The sequence below is a fragment of the Malaclemys terrapin genome, chromosome 12 (assembly GCF_027887155.1).
Source record: "Malaclemys terrapin pileata isolate rMalTer1 chromosome 12, rMalTer1.hap1, whole genome shotgun sequence".
NCBI lineage: Eukaryota > Metazoa > Chordata > Testudines > Emydidae > Malaclemys > Malaclemys terrapin.
The window spans coordinates 26,573,547-26,592,218 of NC_071516.1; the positions used below are offsets into that span (position 1 = coordinate 26,573,547).

General features: G+C 47.3%; 1 protein-coding gene across 5 annotated transcripts in view; it reads right to left on the reverse strand.

Annotated features, from left to right (window-relative positions):
- Positions 1 to 17,866, reverse strand: part of TP53INP2 (tumor protein p53 inducible nuclear protein 2) — a 59,528-nt gene extending 41,662 nt beyond the window's left edge. Inside the window, exon 1 of one of the 5 annotated variants that reach the window (XM_054045392.1) lies at positions 17,790 to 17,866. The gene's annotated coding sequence lies outside the window, so the exon portion shown is untranslated. Of the gene's footprint in view, positions 1 to 7,177; positions 7,246 to 17,012; positions 17,311 to 17,789 lie in introns of those variants that run through there. The other 4 variants (XM_054045390.1, XM_054045393.1, XM_054045394.1 and 1 more) reach the window with 4 other exon arrangements.
- Positions 17,867 to 18,672: the final 806 nt, after the last annotated feature.

Sequence of the window (18,672 nt, forward strand, 5' to 3'; positions counted from 1 at the left end):
ATGGTCATGTGAACCACCTGAACTGCTGACCATGGAGCACTTGCTCCCTGGTGCTGCAGTGAAGCTGAACTTTTTTGCATTCAACTATTTTTAAAAAGCATTCAGGAAGCTTTCTATTCACTGGCTATGAATGCCCTTCAGATCGGGGCACTGCTTAAGCACAGTCTAGGTAACTAGCACAACGGAGCACTTTAATGACTTGCTCCATTGTTTATGAAAGGCTGGAGAACACTGTGTAACTGGCAGCATCAAAGCTAATCAATCTGGCGTGTAAACATCTTGATGGGAACTGCTATGCAGGCAATGTGGAGAGGACACAAGAGATGGATGAAAGTCAGCTTTCAATTAGAAAAAAGTTGTGCATGCAGTCTTCCAGAATTTGATAAACAGGGGTGTTATAGAGCTAGGGAAGAGGGAGGGTCACATCACTCCGGTAACAATGCCATTCTCCCTATAAGAAGAGGGCCCTCTGCTCTCCTCTACAGAGCTGCTGGTATCTCCAACCATCACCGGCCTTATTCTACATGTTTGGTCTACCTTAGTTCCTGATCTCCATACACATGCACTCAAGCGGTCCCTGTTAGTTCCTGTAGCAGCCCTCTCTGCATGTTACAAACCATTAGAGCGTCTCATTTAAATTGTGGAGTCCCTCCATGTACTGGGAGGAGGAGAATCCATAAACATTCCTCGCATGGAGCTCTATCCAGAATAGGCCCACTGACATTTATGGGATTACTCCCATGAGCTCATGCTGCAGGATCAGCCCCAGTATTAGCGCTCTACGAGTTTACTCTTCAAACGCAGACCATACAGCCCTTCAGAAGTGTGCATCTACCAATCCTATAAGAGGGGATTGTGAGGCCTAGACACAAAGTGCCAACTCAGATTCGTACAGAGACTTGGCGCTAGAGAACCTAGCTCTCAGTCCCAGGCCAATGGAAGAACCAATATCTCACTCTGGCAGCCGTTCAGAAATACTCTTGCTGCCTTCGTAGGGTTTCCATGGAACAATGGCAAGATTCAGCCCTAAGAGAGACACATTTTCATTTACAATGAGCCATCTCCTGCCTCTTAAACCCTTTGGGCCAGTGTCTGCTGGTGCTTTATATGAACGTGAGGGGTCATAATGAATGCCCAGAGAGTGCAGCACTGTGAGGGAAGCAATCCTAACGATAATATACAGAGGCACATGGCATCGATAGGTGAACTGGGCAGGGGCTCCAGGGAGAGCAGACAACTGCTGAACCATCCTTCAACGCATTGGTCCATGAGGCAGGAGAGCTGAGTTCTGTGCAACCTTGGGCAAGTCACTTAGTGCTGAGTCCTCCAAAGGGGGTGAGATTCTGGGGGAGCAGCTCAACTGTTGGGTGTTAAGACACACTTTGGGCCTGATTTGCAGAGGTTCTCAACACCTTTAGCTCCCACTGACTTAAAGCGGAGTCGTGGGTGCTCCACCACTCTGCAAACCACCTCCAGGGGGGCACAGGCTGAGCACTCAGGAACTCAGACACCCCAAATCAATGGCCACTTTTGAAAATATTGGCATCTCTTTCCCTCCCCCCCCCCCCCATATTCCCATTTGTAAAAGGGTGTGCGGGGGGGAGAAGTGACCTCCCTCTCAAGGGTGAAATCTGCCCCAGAACAGGCCTCAACATGGGGCAGAGGGTAAGCAGTGCCTCGTTGCTCGTATGGGCCCAGTGCCCTGGGGTGAATCCTCCCCAACCCCCCATGTCTGAAGCTGGATGTCATTAGAGAACTGCAGAGCATTGTTCTGGAGCAGAAGTGACCGAGTTGTTGACGGTTCAGATCAGCAATGAGTGGGCTAGGAGGAAAGGATGTTGGTGAGTGAAATGACTCTTCCCTGTGCCTGAGTCTCTTTAAAACCTACTCAATCCAAGCCTTTGACAATTGCTTGCAATGAGCCCAGCTGGGCCCTTATTAAGGGCAGTGAAGGATTTTAAGTCCCTAGTCCAGTCAGCAACTCCCTCTTGACACCATCACTTAGTGACCCTGGAAAAGGCGATGGAGGGAGGAGCTGTGTTCATGCCATGGTGTGGACTGAGCTGCAAGCAGCAAACATGGGCAACGCAGTTGGCACCTGTCTAAAGCCTAGAGCTCCTCTGAAGGATATAGGGAGGGTTGGAATAAGATCTGTGGTTCACACTATATAGAGGCCTTGGCTTCCCACTTCCTGAGCAGAGTGGGATGCAGCTGAACGTGGCTCTCCCACAGGGCTTGTCCTGGCTGAGGGAGAAGGGGAAGCCATTTCCAGGAGAGGCAAGGAACTGACACATTCTGACCTGATGAAGAGGACAGAGGCTGATCATGGGGGGCTCCTGTGGACTTCAGAGCTGGCACATAACCAGCCCTTGAAAGGGAGCATGCCAAGCTGCTCAGGCTGGAAATAAGATCAACCAGTTGCATTTTGGCTTGTGAGGCCTCCACTCTTCTAAGCGGACTAGACTGATGCTGGACATCTATGAATCCAGCTTGTTCATGAGACTGGCTCCTTCCAGCCAGAGTGGTGGAGAAATCCAGCACCCTTTGCCTGTTCTTATAGGGTCTCCCCATAGTGGTTCTGCAGTGTGAACATTGGCATGTGGGGGAGTGCGTCTAGAGCACGGCCTCTGATTATACCCCAGTGCCCTCACACTGGCCCCAGAAAGTCAATGGGCAAAGGGTCAGGCGCCAAAAGAGACTTAACAAGGGGTCTCTTCCCTTCTTGGGACAGGCCTGTAGCACTCCTGCCTCCAAGTCAGGAGATCAGAGGGGCAGCTGCCAGCCCCATGGTGGGACACAGGCAGGTCCAAGCAGCCCAGCCACGGTATTTTAGTAAGTTGCGGGTGTAGGAGGCAGGGGAAATAAAGCTCGTAAGCTTCTCCCTGGACTCTTGTTTTGTGAGAGGGCCCTGGCCAATACCAACCAGGCCTCTGGGTGGCTGGGGCATAAATTCTCCCCCCTTCAGGACAGACCCCAGCTCCCTGAAGCCTGGGTGGTCCAGGGAGACCCCGTGCCCCCAGAGATAATGTGGCAACCTGCCCATCCCACCAACCCATCAGATGGCTTGCGAGTAGGAGCCAAAACGGGTGTGGCCAGGGGTGTGCCTAGGATGCCAGATTGCTTTAATCCAACCCTGCCTTAGGGCTTGTTTACACATACACACTGCAGCGGCGCTTGGTGACGACTCTATCTAATGCTTCTCCCATCGGTGTAGGCGCTCCACCTCCCTGAGCGGCGATAGCTATGTCAATGGGCAGTGCACACCTGGCGATGTACTGCTGCCTACGTCGGGAGTTCCGTCGGTATAGCTGTGTCTCTTGGGAGGGTGGATGTAGTTATACTGATGTAAGTCTGCAGGGCAGACCAAGCCTTAAGTGCAGCTTGTTTCATCAGCATCCCCCTCCTAGATGGCACTAGCATTGTAGGCAAACTACATAAATATAGTGCTACTAAGAAGGGCAAAAGTTACAACAGGAATTTGAATTGGAGCAAACGTCACTTTGTTCCCGAGAGCTGAGGTCGGGGTGTGCGCGCTCATGTCTGTGACAGAGCCATGTTATCTGCCTGTGCAGTGTGTAAGGCCCTGATCCCAGCAGCCTCTGGGCCCTACAGCAATGACTGTTAATTATTAGCGTGAGTCCTACATCTGCTAGATACTTTCCAAGCGGGCGTGAAGAAAGCGTGCTGGCTCTAGGTGGGGCAGAGCTCAAAGCGAGGCTGCAGAAAGCTCAGGGAATCTGCCCTACTAAATCTGAGGTCAGGAAGGATTTTCCCTTCCCCACCCCAAGCACAACGGTTTTCACTTTCCTCTGGGGCACAGAGTTGGGATTGTTGGGCAGATCTACTTTCTCTGGCAGCAGGAAGAGCTTTAGATATCGGCAGATCTGAGCCCTTGTCTCCATTTCAAATTGCACTAAGCTAAATGGTTCCTAGTGCATGAGATCAACCATTGCCATGATACTGGGGCTCTCTGGGAGTTTATATTGGCGTCTGTGAGCCCACTTCATAATTAAGCCCATAAATTGCTCTAATTTCTCTGCAGATCCAGCAATCTTTATTTATTTATATATATATTTTTAAGTTTACTGCTTTAACTGGCTAGTGCATATGTGCCCTGATGACTTCTGCTGGATGGAACCAGAACAGCTCAGCTGTGTGTCAGAGGCCCTACACTAATAGAGTCGCTGGGGGGCTGTGCTTTTGGAGCAGGAGGATCTGAGGTCCCATCAACAGCAGCATTGGAAGATCTAAGTGATCATTCCTGAGTTGCCATGGTTTTGATACAACATCTTAATGTGGGTGGCTCCCCTTTACAGCATGGCAAGTACTAGATTCCATCAGCCAGTCATCTGAATGCTCATGAATGTGTCTACATTTGCTAAAGGCACATGTTGCCAAGAGCAGAAGTCAGTTGAATTTTACCATGGAACTGTGTGCCTTCTTCTAGCAATACAGCACTGGAACTTTATCATGTCTCTTTGCACAACATCTGTCATGTGAGCAAGTTGTACAGAAAGTTTAGGACTAACACAGCCCAATCTATGGCCTGATGTGACACACAGGGTTGCCAATTTAGGTTAGATGTATTCCTGGAGGCTTCATCACATGATGATCTTTCATTCCTGGAGACTCAAGGACAATCCTGAAGGATTGGCAACCCTATTGGGGGGGTGAGAGAGAGAGAGAATTTAGTTCTCTCTCTCACTCCAATTAAATTGCTCTCTAAATCTTAAGATTTTTCCTTCTAATTAACAAAACAGATCAGGAGGGAAGGAGATCTAAAACAAATATGATGAAAGGGTTAGTTAAGGGTTAGGGGCCAGATCCTCAGTTGGTATAAGTAGGATGAGGACCTGGTCATAAGCATTCTATAAATTGTCACAGGTTAGGTGTTTTGTTGACTATACAACAGAATGTAACTGTTGGTTGCTTAGGTTCTTTTCTGCTTATGTTGCTGGCTGTTTATCTTGAGCTGCCTTCACTGTTAAACAACACAGTGTTTGTACATACATATATGTATAAGTCCAAATTGATCCCTGGTGTAACTCCATTTCAGAGGTGTTACACCTGGGTTGAATTTGGTTGATAACAAGGGACACCAGGGCCAAGGTTGTTGCTGTGTCCTTAAATTACACTGTTTGTGAAAGTGGCCTAAGTTATAAGGTCACTGACAATGTTTTAGGCCTACACGTGGACTTCTCTTGGCAATTGTCCCATATTGAATTGCAGTCATAGGGTTTTTTTTTTTTTAATTGATCTTTGCTGCAGAACAACATACAAACATACACCTTGCTCACAGATTTGCCCCCCAAGATAGCAAGTTTCTTGCCTGTGTGTGAATTTTAGGGCTGAGTTATAAACTAGGCCATCAGAGTGTATAATGGAAATAATTTATATATATATATATATTAAAAATAAAACACTCGAGTCTAGACTTTAACTGATGCTCAACCTTCCTCCAAGCGGGGAAGTGGTATCCCTATTTCTCAGGTGGTAAAGGGGGGAATGAGGCACAGATAAGTTAAGTTGGATGTCCAAAGTTACACAGGGAGTTTGGCAGTGCCTGAAACTAAAATTCTTGGCTCTCAGACCCCTGCTTTAGCCACTGTCCAAGGCTCTATATTCCTGAAGCTATTACCTTTACCAGCTAGGCAGCTACAATTAGGTCTAGTATGCCCCAAAATTGCTTTTTCTTATCTGTTGTCAAAGGCCATGGAATGATGTCTTCACAAGTGTTTAATAATTAACAGTAGCCCAGTGCTTGCCGTGAGCAACCCTACAATAGGCAAACCCTGTGTAGGCAATCCTGGAACAATGAACCAGTCGGTGTGTCCAGTGGAAGACAGATTTCAGTAAGGGCACAAGGGGTTCTTACTAATGGGAATACAGATTCTGGGCCAAATCTCCAGCTGTTGCAAATCAGTGTAATGCCACTGACTTCAGTGGAGCTCTCCTGACTTAAACCAGCTGATGAATTGGCCCCCATGTATATTGTCTTGACAGGGGTCTTGCTAGCATGAAATAGTCACCAGGCCTGGCTCATAGCAAAAGGGAAAATAGGGAGGCCTTTGGCTTATTTTTATGGAACCTGCCCATAGTGACACCAACTAAGCAACACCCTCAGAAATTGCTATCGACTGGTTCCCCCTTTTGGGAAGGTGGGATAGCAGTGACATGCTACTTGAGTCTTAAAGTGACAGTGCCCCACCTCACTCCCTCACCAAATGTTTTATTCTGAGCCACTGGATGATAAAGAGAGAGCTGCAAAGTGTTTCCTCAGTTTGTCTGTAAAGGGGCCCTTAAAAACCCTGGCTACACACCTGGTGGAGGGGGTTCTGAGTGCTGCACCTAACTATGGTTTTCCAAGCTAGAGCTGAACACTTAAGTCCTCCAACTTGCTCCTTTCCCACGTGGAGTCAGGGAATCCCCCCTGGTGAGTAGGTCTCCACTCCTTGCCTGAAGGACTTAGAACCATATGGTTTGTTACAACTACCCGAACTTAAAGCAAAATAAACACAAGGAGAGAAGATGGGGCACTAGTACGGCCACTTCTACATACACAAGGTTTGTCTTCACTGCAGAGTAAACCTGGGAGTTGCTGCTGAGCCCTCCTCCTTCCCCACGCCACCCTCTCACACAGATTTGGTGGTGCTTTTGGCCCAGCTCGAACTTTCACTTTGCATGGAGGACACAAACTAAATCACTCAAGTTCTAATAGTCCTCCAGAGCCTTCCCATAATTCCACTTGGGCCCAGGCAAACAGGCTAATTAGCTGACAATTCAGCTGCTGAGCTTACTTCAATGCAAAGACCAATGGGATATGCCCCCAGGCAGGCCCATTGAGAGAAAGCTGGGGCCCACTTCCCCCACTGCACTTTATTTACACAGACTTATATGGTTTTGAGGGGGAGGGGGGGGCTTAGCTTGGGGCCCTAGTACAGTTGTCCCCCTTTCATCAGCCCTGCCCCCAGGAGTCCTAATAACAGATGGGGGAGTGCGGTACTGGTAACCGGGGTAGGACTTTGCAGTGTGGCTGCTCACACGTAAGCTCAGTTAATCAGGTGCCAGCCATCAGGGTTACTTCTGCAGTGAAAACATGCCCACCGTTAGCAGACTAGTTACTACTTTATGGGTGAGCAGGTTCCTTTCAAAACCAACTCCATTTCCTGCTCCTTACCTCCATCTATGAACCTCCACAATGAATGGAAGGGGGAAGTAGTTAACGAAAGGCACTTACAGCAACAGGTTCCTCTTTATGTGAAGACCTCCTAAGTGGCCTGCCAATCTTACATAGTGTAATCCAGGGGATGTCCTACAAGATAATGCAGAATGACTTGGGGAGGGCTCAGTTGCCTAGGGATCAGGTCTGAAATGTTTACACGCTCTGGAATCTCAGGTTTGGGCTTTCAGAGGCAGTTCAGGCCTACAGCCTTCCAAGGCAGAGAAACTGAATTCCATCTAGTTGATGATTGCTTAAGTGAAACCTAAAACTGAGATCCTTATCTCTCCTGCACAGAGAGATAAGGGCCTGAAAGGCCTTTCATAAGAGATAGGGTTGCCTGGGTGTCCTTGGCCAACATGTTGTTTCTACTCCTGTTGCAACATCAGGCATAGCTGGTGCCAAGCTCGGTCATTCAAGGCTTACTGTAAAGAATGCACAAGGGTCATGCTTAGTGAAGGACACTTCCGGGCATGTTTGCGTCATGTGTGATTGTTGCACTTTTGCCGGTACTGCCCACCAGTGGTGCAAGTAGGGCGGTACAGTTCGCTGTACCAATAAGCTATTTATAGCCGGTACAGCGTACCAGAAAGACACAGGAGGAGCAGAACATGGGGCTGCCGGGTGGCCCCACGCCAGCCACTCCTCCGGTGCGGCTGTACTGCCCCCAGCCCTTCCACGCAGCTGTGTGCCTGCGTCTCCTGTCTGGGGTCTGTACAGCGGCCCTACCAGAGGACAGTGCTGGGGGGGGGGGGGGGGCGTGAGGCCAGGGGGTGGTACAGCCACACCAGAGGAGCTGCCCACATGGGGCCACCCAGCAGCCCCATGTTCTGCTCCTTTCACCCCTTCAGTTCCCAGGAGAGCCCCGCAGTTCAGGGTGCTCCTGGAAACCACAGCGGCGAAAGGAGCAGAACCCCATGCTGGCAGCTCCTCTGATGCAGCTGTACCGCCCCTACTCTCGTTCTCCCCCCAGCCACCCCAACACTGTCCTCCGGCGGGGCTGCTGCACAGACCCCGGACAGGACTCAGGAGATGCAGCTGCATGGAAGGGCTGGGGGCAGTACAGCCATGCCAGGGGAGCTGCCGGCGTGAGGCTCGGTTGCCAGTGTGGCTGAAAAAAATATTCTCTGTCAGAGGGAGCTGGTTTGAAGCTCTTCTGCTGGCAATTCCCAAAGCAGGTGTGACTCTGAGCCGGCTATTGTTCCAGAGAGCAAGTCCTCCTCTTCTCTTAGCAACCCACACAGCAGCTGTGCCTTGTTCACCCATTGGGAGCGCCCCCCACCCCAGGTAACATGAGAGGGGGAGCGCACAGGGCCCTGGAGTGGGATCATATGGGGAGGTCACGTCCCCTCTCCCCCATGCTGGTGCAGCATACCAGTAAGAATTGAATTCTACTTGCACGACTGTAGCTCACTGACTGCTGCCCTTCATCCTAGAGGCAGCTGCATTTCAGAGCTGGGGGACAGTCCTGTATGGATAGCTTGTGAAATGCACTTTGGTCTGAAAACTGCTATTTCTGCATCTGTAGTAGAGAGAGCGCTCTCTGTACAAGGGCTGGCATGACCTTTGATCTTAACATGGGCCGGGAGCCCACTCCCACTAAAATCAATGGCAAAACTCCAAGGGAGGCAGGATCAGGCTGTTTCCCCATGCCCTACAATCAGTGGCTCTTGTCCAACATGATTAGCACTTTGTGCCATAAACCACCCAGCCATTCACAGAAAACATTCCCTTCCTAGGGGATCAACTCAGCATTTGCCAAGGCTTATGGGCAGCTAGCAGCTGTCTTCATGGCTAAGGAGTAACCCGCCAATTGCCCCCCTCACATCTGCAGTGCATCCAGCAAAGGTGCAGACACACTGCTTCTCGGGCTCTTAGAAATGTTCCGCCAATCCATTGTTTGCAATGGTAGCCGCTGATTGCAGCAGCACGCAGGGAAATAAAAAGGCCTGTGCTAAAGTAGTTAGAGAATTGCTTTGTCTGTCAATCATTTATCTGGATTTTAAAAAAACTTGGCCCCACTAACAGAAAAAAGCTAGGGTCCCTGGTTAAAAATAATGTAGACGGGAGTGAGGGGCCCTTACTGCTCTCCATAATGAGATGTAAGCCTTGGACTGTCTGGGGTTTTTAACCCAGTTGTGGAGATAGTGTAGACGGGACCCAGCAGTAAGTTGCATCTAAGACTGTCCCTGGAGTCAGTTCTTGTAATATAGATGGTCTTAGATGCTTTGTCCACTCCAATGTTCAGAGTAATGACCGTCTCTTGTCTCCAGGTAGATAGGCAGGAATCATTGCACCCACCAGTGAAATGTAGCCAATTCTGGGGTACAACATGGTTTAACAGCATTTGGCAACTGCAAAACCTACAACCATCTAACTGAAATTAAAGGTGGGGGTGTGGAATCTTCCCTAAAAGGGGGGACAGTGGCATAGCATGGGAGATGCAGTTATATCACTGAGGCCAGCATACAGAGGAGAATGGGAGCATGAACTACAACTTCCATGAGGCACTATGATGGCAATTCCTAAATGGACAGTTCTAATTTTTGACTTTTTTTTTTTTCTTTTCCCCAATCAAAAGTCAAACTTTCCACAGGGAAAGATTCCATCCCCACCACCCGCCAATTCTTTCCAACCAGTTCTAGTGTTTAACACGGTGTAAAAGACAGTGATAAACTCCCCACAAACTCTTCCATCTTAACAGAACCCCACAGCTGCTTTGTGGAGCGCTTTGTAGGGCACCCAGGGAAAACACCTGTGTAGTTTTTTGGAGGTTTGCAGACTCCTGTATGCTTGGGACAGCATCCATCACTTGGCTAGGCGAGCATGGTCTGGCCTTAGCCCTGTCTGTGCATCACTTCCTTGAGTCTAGGAGCAAAGTGTCCTGGTGTAGGATGACCAGACAGCAAATGCGAAAAATCGGGACAGAGGGTCGGGGGTAAGAGGAGCCTATATAAGAAAAAGACCCCAAAATTGGGATTGTCCCTATAAAATCAGGACATCTGGTCACCCTAGTCCTGGTGTGAAGTAGGGTCTAGGGATTGTACACAAATCTACTCCTCCTTCTGAGTTGCAAAGGAAGCTAGCCATGGAGTGACAGTTCAGACTATCTGTGGATGACCCTGGGTAGGGGACATCTGCTCACAGTCTGACAGCTAGGGGACTACACTGTGCTGCATGAATGGACAAAAGCTTTGTTTTGTTTGGGCTGGAGAGATGGGGGGGGGGGGAAATCAAACACAGATGTGGCTGGTGCCACCAAGTTCTGTGTGATACAAGCTGCCATCTGTGAAACATCAACCTCAAGCCCCAAAGCAGCAACTCGCTATATGCAGAAGAAACACCCAGTTCTCCTGCATACGAGCAAGTAGTCACTGTGGTACAACATTTTGGCTGACACTTGGATTATAAATTCCTCTGGGTTTTTCTCCTCTCCACCTCCCGCTCCCCTAATCCCATGCAGAATTTTCCAAGGTTTTGTATAGGTTGTTCTCCAGTCAGTACTGCCTTTTCTCCAGGTTGGCCCCCACCCTGAAGACTGATTCTGAAACTGCCAGCAGAGGAAGGTGGGCCAACTGGAGTGTCCCCAACAGAAGGAAGAGGACCAGTCAGAATTCTAAATCCCGACCCATCCTCAGTTTCCAGCACCAAGAGGCTACTTCTTCCCTGCTACAGCAATCCCCAGTGGCCAGACACCCTGTGGAAAGTAGACAGTCTTCAAATGACACCCCCTTAAGGATAAACTTGCTTCTTAAGGGTTAAGTTTGTCATCACTCTTCTGAAAAGTCCAACCATTCCATATTTTTAAGCACTTAAACAGATTCAAATAAGAGTTTGTTTAAAGGCTTTAACTATTTTTTCCCCATAATCTGCATACATAATTAGCTTTGTTTTGTGAATCACTGTCTCCGCAAATAGCCCTAGAAGCTAAGAATAGGAGAAAGGAATGGCAACAAAGACCTCTGATGCATAGGAATCCTGCCGAAGCTAGGAGTAGGAGTCTGTTTCTTTGTAGCTAACAGGGGCAGGAGATCTAGAATCGCAGGCTGTAATACTACTCAGAAAATGGCACCATGATCCCAGAAACTTTCCATAAATACTACACAGCAGGACAGGGACTGACGACAAACACTACATTCTTCCTAAGCGGAGCTAAGAATACCCCATACAGGCGTCACTGTCATGCATTGGAGGCACAAATCAAGTGCATTCCGCTGATGCTCTTGGGAAATGCTATTTTCAGCTAGTTCTACAAAAAAGACAAACAAATAATTCCTTCCTTTGGTGTCTATAATCATCCTATTCTTGGAAAATGCTGTGCAATGAAAGAAATGTCACAATCCCAAGATGTTAACTAGACCAGGATTCTTAGGCAGATAGTTTTTGGAAATATATAAACCCCATAGCTCTTAAAACACAGATGTGCTAGCATTACCCACAGTCATAGGTCAGCAGCAGCACTTGAGTATGGGACCTTTGACACCACGGCACACACCTCTAAACACCATTAGCTAAAGGGGAAACTCCATTATATGGCAACAGTAGTAAGGCTGTTATCCTAATAGCCACTGGAGGGGATGCAATACACATTTTAAGTTTATTGCTCTAGCAAAAAATATAGGGTGAGGAGCTGTATGCAGCCTTCCAACATTGTGGTCACCCAGACAGTAATGAGTTTTTTGGATGGATGAGTGACATATCAATATCTTCATTAACATCAATCTTCACAGCAAAGGGTGGGGGAGCAGACCTTGTTCCTGGGCTCGTAAATCTTCAGAGCAGCTTTGCAAGGCTGGGTTAGTGCATTTAATCCATCATTTAAAAAAAAAAAAAATCTCTGCAGATCAAGCCCAGTGTCTATATGTGGCTGCCAACTAACAGTGAACTAAATCCATTAATGCATTCCCCAAAGGGAACTTTGTCCATGTTAATTGATGCTCAAAGTTAGCCAATTGCAGGATTAGGACCTATGTAGAGCCATCGACTCCAGTGGCGTGTCACTTGGGCTCAAGGGTCGGTCTGTGAAGATTGAATTCAGGCTCAGGGCCTTATCAGTTATTAAATGCTGAAGAGGTGCTCTGTAGTTGGGAAATCTAATATGAAGAAAAATGGTTTTTATCAGTAAGTTTTACATTCAGTGGAGAAGACTACTTTTGCTTTGATTGCTCACATACTGTGGACCAAAGCACTCAGGCATTGTGCAGGAGAACCAGAAAAATGAAACTATCTAGTTTCATTCTCCAAGCTGAGTGAAATGCAGCAAACATACATCATACATGGGTTTTATAGCTATTTCAGGTGACAAAATAACACTCTAAGTAACTTGTGGTGGAGAGAAGGAAAAGTGTGGGTTTTTTTCCACTCTCTCAAAAAATGTTATGCTTGGCAGCATCCCTTTAAGAATCCTGTCTCAACACCTCACTGAAGTTGATGGGCTTTGTTCTGTCACTGAAGTGGACACAAGGGTTTTCTTGCTCTCATGGGTGAGAAGTTGAGAGAAGTACAAACCCCAGGCATACAAATACACTGCAACTCCCACAGTGAAGACAGCTTTGCTGAAAGCAACACCCAATGGGTCAAATTTGTCCCTGATATAAATCCATTGGAGTCAGTGGCACTTCACTGATGATAAATTTAACACATTACATGCTGTATGTGGAGAAAAGTCAAGAGTAGACTTCAAGACATTACCCAGAAGTCTGGGCTTTGTTTCAACAGGCTGGGATATACAAAAGCACCATGGTTTAGCATGTGGATTTTTTGAAGCCACCTTGGTCTCCTTTTGAAGCAGATATGTAACAATATTAATAGGAGTACCTGTATATATGTTTATCAAGGGATGAACAGGCCAATTGCTAATTTTTAAAACCATAAGACTGAATGCTAATCTGGAACATTTTACTTTCAAAATACAAAGGCCTCAATCCTACAATGAGCACCATGGTGTTGGAGCCCTGTATCTGCACAGCGCTCAGTTAGGGCTCTGTGGATTGCATGGTTGATCTGCCTGGGCCGAGCTTATTGTAGGATCAGGGCCAAAAAAATAATTTATTAGAACTCAGAGGTCTTTACTCTTGGCTGCAAGCACTGGATGTTAGTGCAAAATTATTCCTCAAACTAAAACTGCTGGCATCTCATACATTCATTCAGATATTCAGAGATTTTGATGTAAACCATGGAATGTTTACTGTGACAATTGGATTTTTTTTTTTAAGCAGGTCTCTCTGCTGCTATTGGGAAGAGTGGGGGGAAAACTTATTGAAGGGCAAAGTTTTTTTGTTTGTTTTTTTTAAAATATGTCTGAGACTAAATGTGGCAGAATTATAAACTAGATTGTTGTATTACTGGAGCACTGAGGTGCCCTAGTCATGAACCAGGTCCCCATTGTGTGAGGTGCTGTACAAACAGAACAAAAAGACAGTTCCTGCCCCAAAGAGTTTATAATCTAAATATCATCCAACAGATGGAGACCGGCTGATGGGGGAACACAAGAAAACACTGAGACAATATTGGTCAGTTTGATAGGCTGTGGTCCCAGTACACCAGTGGCCTAACCATTGTCAAGTTTTTTTGTTTGTAGGTATTGTAGAAAAGGAGAGCTTTTTAAGGAAGGGAAGGAATTGGGTGAAACTCACCCCTGGCCCTGGGCAGAACACAAAGCCCCACACAAGTTTTAATTGTGGCTTCTGATACACAGAATGCCCTTATCTATGCTTGCAGAAAACCATGGTCAATACCCGTTCAGCTGCACCCATTATTGACGTGCATGGTCAGCGGTGGGTATTTCTTGTAGCAGGGACAATGCTTTAATCTCCCTAGGCTTAAATAGCATTTAGGCCTTGGTTTGGGCTCTGAGTGGGGGGTGTATCTACCCCTTAGATTCTGTCTACCGTGGGGAAATTTACAAAATGATTCCCCCCACTCCTTATCCCAGGGCTTCCACTAGTTCTAGCACTGGTGAACTGAAGCTAGACTCCCCGTCCCCATTGCTAAGAACCCACAACTAGAGCCAGATTTTCAGAGGCTCAGCATCTCGCAGCTTCCATTGCTCTGGCCAGTTAATGTAGGTGACTTAAAGGACGCTGCTGACTGCTCAGCCCTTATGAAAATCCGGCCCCTAGAGTAGACGATGATCTAATGACTTCTGACATTTCTAACCACCTGAAAAGCAAGTGGTAAGAACAGGTCCAGCAGCCAGAATTTGCCTGCAGTAGGGCTGATGTGCGTGTAACACAAGTTCAGCTGAACAGTGAGATTTGTTGCTGTTCTTGTAAACTTCCATAGTGCAGAGAGGGTTGTAACATACACTTCACCATGCCAGTGCCGGTATTTGCATCTGTCAATCTGCTAAGGCCTAACATGGACACCAGGACCTTCAGCGGAGCATTTAAGCCTATGCCTAAATCCCACTGAAGCTAATGGGACTTCATGCATTCGCTTAAGTGCTTTGTTGAATCAGGGTCTAAAAATCTAACTAGTCAAAACTTCAGTAATATGGGATGTTAAATAAATCTGTAACTAGCATTTCGTGATGGCAGCATTTCCAGTCCAAATAACTTATTATAAAGGTATTACACCAGTTTTGCATGGGATGCATTTGAAAGTTTTGATCTAAAAAAGTTTTTGAGTTTCAGACTTACTCAAGCAGCTGCAACTGTTTAAAGTATTTTCTCTCCCTTCCCCCATTAGAAATATTTATGGAGCAGCCATATCACTAAAATAACTTTCCTATTTATTTTTTCTAGTTAATGGAGCAAGCTGGGATCTGCATTATTGATTAGGTATTAAATGATATTTAATGTGGAACATTTTTATCCAGCCCTAGTATTTCCTTTCACTCAACTACCATGGCCTAGTTGAACGTTTTGTCATCCTAATGGTATGAAAAAAATAGGTTAGGCATGCTAATCTGCATGTGTCAATACTAAATTATATATAGCTATTAATATAGCTCAGTGAAGCAACCTCCACGTTCTGGCTAGCAGTGCAGCTACCACTAAGGATAACTTCCTAGAGCAAAGGTGAGCATTAATATTTCCTCCCCTTGCTCAGCCTTATTCAGTTGAGCAGCCTGACCTTGCCTTGCTCAGTAAGGCAAATATAAAAATATTACCGACTGTCTTTTGCCTACAAAGCTGTCAAAGGAATGTGCTGCAGACCAGCACTGAGCACGTTACCTCCCTCAGCACAGGTCAAAAGAGGACAACTTCAGTATGTGTTGTGGAGGCGGGCTGGCCTGGGTGACGTTTCAATGTCATATGCAAATCACGCGTACGTCACCACAGGCTTCCAATCCCAGGGAGCCAATGGGAATAGAGATCCACCTTTAATCTTAATCCGTTGGTGGAGAAACAAACAACTAGAGACAAGGGGGTATTGACCAGAGCGGTACAACTGGCCACCAGTTGTTTTTTTTCTGCAGACGCAGAGGGGGGGAGATCCCCCCCCCCCTTCCAGGAACCGGGGCTTTGTTCCTATTTATGTTCTCGAAGAGGAGGAGAGCCAGGAGCCACCCTCCTTGGAACCACTGTCCGTTTCCAAAGAAGGGTAGATGGTGTAGGACAAACCCCCAGCCCCGTTGTGGCCACACTACGGGGCTGGACAGCCTCTGTCCTTCCCTAGGCCGGCTTAGTTGCTAAAGCCCGAGCGGATCTGGTGCAATTCACGCTCTCTTGTTCATGCAAGCCAGAAACGCTAACCCTGCAGTGAAGGAGTGGGGGTGGGGAGAGCCGGGAGGGAGGAAATGGGAAATTGATCAGGAAACAAACCAGGCACCAACTTCGCTTTGCCCATTCCCTGTAAACGCCTGCTGGAGAGAAGTGTATTAGCCGAACAGAGACAGGCCCGATTTGGATCGTCTCAGCATAAGCCTCTGTCTCTGCCTCAGAGAAACAGTTTGAGTCAAAGCAGCAGCCGCAGCACATCACCCCTCTGATCTGCCGTTAATTAGGATGTACACTTTCCATTCGCCTGCTATGACCTAGACGGGCTCTCTGCTCACATCCCCTTCTCTGCGTGTGCTGTACTAATTTATACCCCCCTGCTTGTGGCAAAAGGGACTCGAGACAAATGGCTCCTCCTGCATAGGAGCTGGAAAGAGAGGAATACACCAGCCGGAGCCCGAGTCCTCCCAGTGCATTCTTTTTGGCGACCTCGTATGTCTTTTGTTTAGTACCAAATCCAAGCAACATCACCATTTTAGGTAGTTAGGAGGATTGGGGTTGAACTGGGACCATATGCTCTCACAAACCTGCCTCGACATTATGTCCCTCCCCCCCTCTCATTATTGGCAAGCCAAGGAGAGAGAGAGACAGACTCTTGTGTGGTTGAAGTAAGTAGGAACCTCTCTCCAGATCCAAAATTACTGTTTTTTTCACCCTGGTCACTCCAGGCCAGGGCTGATGTGTAAAAACAACAAAAGACCAACCTCTCTTCATAGCTAATAGTCTCCCCAAGAAGGTAGTGAGCTCTGTTCTCCCTTCTACCCAACAGCCACATCAAATCATAATGCACACAACGTACTGAAACACAAAGAGATATTCCTGCCTGCACTCAGCCAGCTAAATACAAAGGGACCTTAAATCACACACCAAGGAGAAAATAGATGGCTCTTAAATCTTAATACACCCTCACACCGAGATTTTAACACACACACAACCCATTCAATGCAGAGAGAGATCTTAAAAACGTAAACAACATACTCAATTAAAAAAAAATACTGCCAGCAGTACAAAGAGATAGCTCTCAAGTTTGAATTTAGCCAGCCACATTTCAGAACAGGGATGGCACTTACCTTGCCTTTAATGTCAGCAATTATTTTGTAAACAACACCGCAAGAAACCCACAAGATTTTTTTAAATATCGTAAAGCACCAGCTTTAGGCAGTCTGTGAGGTAGTTTTAATTAAAATCAACAACATTATAAATGGAAATTAAAAAAAAAAGATGCAGGAGGTGGTGGTGGTGTGTCTGTTCTTCTCAGAAGATATGCACCATTGCAAGCTGTAGGCGGCTGCTGTTGGGGCCGGACCCTCCCTCCACTGGCTTCAGGGTGATTATTATTATTTTCTGTTATTGCTGCTGATCTCAGACCAGATCAGAAATTAGAACGTCCAAACAGCTGATTGTGACGTCACAAAGGGGCCCGCCCGCAGAGGGCGTAACCCGTCGGACAAGCAGCCAATGGGAGGCAGAGCGGGGTTGGGGCGGGGCTTCAAGGCTGCGCCCCTCCGAGGGGATGAGGGAAGAGCCGGAGCTGCTCCACGTGAGAGCCGGGACCCGTGTGGAGTCCGGGGTGCGGCCGTGGGGGGCTTCCGATTGCTCGCGGTAGCGTGGCAAAAGGCAGGATCCGGACTGGGGGTGCGGAACTGAGCATGCGCCTCCTCCCCACGCTGTTTTCAGGGAAAACAGCAGTAGCAGCAGCAGCAGCAGCCTCCCCCACCCCAAATGCCAGGTCTTCAGTGGGCTTCCCAGGAATCTGCTCCTTCGCCCCTTTGCAGGCAGGATAGAGAGCAGCCCAGCCACCGCCTTCTGTCCACCCCACCCCCACGGGAGTCCCTTCTCTGTCTGACCTGGGGCACGCTGGGTGGCCTCTGCTTTCCCATTTCAGCCCAGTATCCAAATGCAGGGTTTGTGCAGTACCTTGTTGTAGTGCCCATAGTGTGTGTGTGTGTTGTGGATGCTGAATTTAGAAGCAACTGCCTCCTGCCATCTTGTGACTGTTGAGCAATTTGAAATATGAGCACTTATTACCTTCCCTCCCCCCGTCCCAAGCTAGGTGACGGTGAAACCACTTTAATTGAAACAGAGAGTCCTGTGGCACCTTTAAGACTAACTAACTGTTGCTTTTTACAGATCTTTTACAGATCCAGACTAACACGGCTACCCCTCTGATACTTTACACTTTAATTGAATTTCAGTTGCTTTTTCATGGAAGCTTTGCACTAGTATTTTGTTATGGAGCATAATTAGCTAGGGAGGCACATATGTTCTAACCTCAAACAAGCGCACAAGGATTTTACCCCTTGAGAGCCATCTAACTTCAGTATGGGCCAACACACAGTTGTGTATACTACCCATTTCTTTACAAAGTACGTGAAATATTCTGGAGTTTGTTGGCCATGATTTTATGAAATTCACCATTTTCACTGCATTGTCCAGCACTTCCTTCAGTCCCTCTGGCATGCATTTTGTTGCAACGGCTTGTCTATGGATGCTGCAATGAGTCCAAGAGACTTTTGATGCAACCTTTTTTGTTCAAGCTACAAATCCAGTATACTTCCCCCCTCATTGATGTGGCCCCATCAGTGCAAATGCCGAGGCAACGAGAGCAATCTATTTCCTTTTCTTGAAAATATGCATTAGTCAGATTGAAGATATCTTCTCCAGTTGTACGTTCTTCCAATGGTCGGCATCAACCATACCTTCATTCACATAACGTACAAACAGTAGCAA